Source organism: Lygodium microphyllum, chromosome 6, assembly GCF_053477565.2.
Source record: "Lygodium microphyllum isolate KBCC chromosome 6, Lygodium_microphyllum_v1.1.10, whole genome shotgun sequence".
Classification (NCBI taxonomy): domain Eukaryota; kingdom Viridiplantae; phylum Streptophyta; class Polypodiopsida; order Schizaeales; family Lygodiaceae; genus Lygodium; species Lygodium microphyllum.
The window spans coordinates 55,178,152-55,181,643 of NC_141140.1; the positions used below are offsets into that span (position 1 = coordinate 55,178,152).

The window sequence follows — 3,492 nt, forward strand, 5'->3', positions numbered from 1 at the left end:
GGTTCTCTCTATGACATGAGGTCAACTAGTGGTTATGCTTTCAGTTTGGGAAACAGTATGATTAGTTGGAGTACTAAGAAGCAGCTAACCATTGCTTTATCTAGTACAGAAGCAAAATATAGGGGTGCAGCCTTAGCGGCATGCGAAGCAGCTTGGCTTGTGAAATTGCTACATGACTTGGGTATACAGTTAGACAACAAAGTCACATTGCATTGTGACAATCTCAGTAGTGTGATGCTGGCTATCAACCCCGACTATCATGCTAGATCCAAATACATAGAAGTTCATTACCATTTTATCAAGGAGATGGTACTTGCTAGAAAGATCGATCTACTCCATATGAAGACAAAAGACTAGGTAGCAAATATCTTTGCCAAATCACTTGGTAAAGAAAAGTTTGTGCATTTCAGGGAGCTACTTGGAGTATAGCAGCAATTAGCTTGAGTTTGAGGGGGAGTGTTGAGAATCAAGCTCATGACTAGTATCACCGACATGGCCGAACTTATCTAGATAGCTGTCATCTTAGCTATCACTCTACATGTGTGTTGTAATAACTGAGTCGGTCAGACTCAAGCACAGTTAGTGGTATGATCAGTTTTAGTGACCTAGTGTGTTTATCAGTTATGTGTGATTAGACTTTAGTAAGCATTATGGAATAATGAGAAGAAGAGAACAATGAGAGTTCACTACTCTCTATTACAACTCCATGTCTTTGTCTCTCTCTCTCTCTCCCTCTGAATCTTGAACAATTTCATCCACAGACTGATGAAGAGATAGAGAGAGTGAACTAGATTTTAGAGAACACACTTAGGATGTATATGAATGAAAAAAAATCTAATTGGATTTTATATTCAATATTAATTGAATTTGCATACAACAATCCATGTCATGCATCAATTAAAATGACTCCATTTGAAGCAACGTATGGTTATAGCTGTGCGACTCTTGTCCATTTTTCTAATGCTTCAAATAGAGTAGAGATTTCAAAACAATTTCTTGAAAAAATGAATGAGGAATTAAGAAGGATGAAGCAACACATTAAAAAGGCACAATAAAGGTAAAAGAAATATTATGACAAGGAAAAGAGAGCATTAGAGTTTAATGAAAGTGATATGGTTTTCTTGAGAGTTGAGCCCTGTCAAAGTAACTTCTTAAAAAGGATAGAAGGTTGTATCCATGTTTTGTAGGACCATTCAAAATTTAAAGGAAGATTGGCTTACTTGCATATGAACTTGAATTTCCACCTCATGTCAAGGTTCATCTTGTTTTTCATGTAAGTTTATTGAAACAGTATGTTGCTAGCTCTAATCATGTTTTACAAGATAAATCTAGACTATAAGAAGATGGGACATTGAAGATAGAACTAGATTAGTGTTAGATCGCAAAGTTAGACATCTTAGAGGTAGAGATATCGTAGAAGTGTTGGTAAAATGGGATATATATCCTATAGAGGATGCAACTTGGGTTCATTTAGATATTTTGCAACAAGAATATCCTCCTTTCAAAATCTGAGGACAATGTTTTTAAGAGAAGGGAATAATGTGATATGCCCTAATAAAGCCATAGTGAACTTTTTTTAAACATGTGTGTAAATAATGTTTGGAAATGGTTTTTAGGTTATTTTGAGTGTGTCAATAAATTTTGGTGATGGTAACCTTTTGGTCAAATTTTTTCAAACACAAGGATATGTCATATCTTTAATCTTGATTTGTAATCAAATGGAGAAAATTTTGATCAAAGCTCCTCTCATGGAGTTTGAATCGAAGAAAATATTTTGTCTTCTCAACAGGCTTGGTTAAATTCCTCACCATTTGGAGATATGAGCCTCTAAAAATGAAAAATAATTTTTTCAATACAAAAAATTAAATAATTAAAAATATCATGCTATTTTTTCTTTCTTTCTATTTTTGGAAGGTTGCATGTAAGTGTTGATTTGGGAAGATCATGTCAATTTTGGTACATGCTTTTCTCAAAAAACATGTTGTTCATGAAAAAGCCCCTTCCTAACAAATAAGGCCATTTTTGTCCAAATAGCTAATCAAAGCAATTCTTCTGTATCTTTATCTTATGTCCCTCTTGATATCTTCTTATCTTACAAGGGGTAATATTGTCCCAACACATTGTTTCCATCACAAGCATGCCTCACTTGCTAGTTGTAACTTTGCAATCATGGCCTTATTAGCTACACTCGTTCCTGCCACATCAAAATAATCCTCAAGGGTTTCAATCTAGACTTCATCATCAATCTTGATAACGGATCCCTCACTTGTGAATTCAAGTGACTTGATTTGCTTCAAGAGGAATTTCTTTTCTTCTTGAAGCTCAGCATTCATGTTTGTAGAAGGTGCCTGGCAATGCAATATCATATCATTTAGGCTATTTCTTCTAGGATAGCTCTAACTTTGTCACACTTGATATTACAAGCCAAAATTTTAAATAAACACATGCATAAATTATTGCTAACTTATTTATATTGTTATGCTCTGATACCATGTATACAGTGCCTATTATAGGAACCCTTGACAGCATGATTTGGGTAGTCCATCAAGAGATTGTCCTAGGTGAGGCTGCCCAAAACTCCTATGGAATATTGGGATATTTTTTCCTAGGCTCAATTGAGCCTACCTTACATGGCAATATCCACTCCGTACCTATGAGGATCAACCTAAATTTAAGGCTCCTAAATAATACTATGGTCACCTAATCATTTATCTATTATTATCAATCATCAAGTAGCTACTTGTGCAAAATCAGCTTGAACCAAAGTAGAACTATGTCGCACTTGGTTCAAAGAGGGTAAGAAATAAGGGGGAGATAATGCATCAACTTGGTTTCCCATGATGCAAAGACTCACTCCACCCCCTAAGACTATCATCCTCTAGCTCTTTCCTAGAATATATTGAGTCACACTTTTGAAGGAAAACTCTCGATTCATTGAGACCACCCAACCATGGGAATCCGTAGAGAATCCTCCCACCCACTTTCCTTCAACGAATTGCTTAGTTGTTTAATTATCTATCATGTTTCTATTTGACACTTAAAAATGGCTTTGTTAGTAGTTAGATTATTAGCATTATGTTTGTTCATGTAATTTATGCACAAACATAAAGACAAGATCAAAAAATCGTTATATGATAGTAACAATAATATATTTATCCACACCTTTTCCAAAACTGTAGGCCTCCTTACCAGCTACTTGCTCAAGCATATGCAGTGTACATCAATGGGTAATTGTCCCTCTTGGTAGCAATGTTGACTTTCTTGTAGTTGACGGTCACTCTGATCTTTCCGTTTTTCTTCAATATGATCACTATGGATGAGCTGTGTCCTTCCACTCAATCAAGGTCTAATTGAGGGTCTGCAGCTCATCTTGGTGCTCTCATCGGGGTGGACAGCTAACAAGTTGGCTAGCATCATTGCTAAATCCGGAATTCACTGGTTCTCTCATTTCTTACACCAGAAAAGCGTCCTATTTGTCTGTATTGCTCTTGG

General features: G+C 35.8%; 1 pseudogene; it reads left to right on the forward strand.

Moving 5' to 3' along the window:
- Positions 1-1,004: 1,004 nt before the first annotated feature.
- LOC148034582 (uncharacterized) lies at positions 1,005-1,512 on the forward strand (annotated as a pseudogene).
- Positions 1,513-3,492: the final 1,980 nt, after the last annotated feature.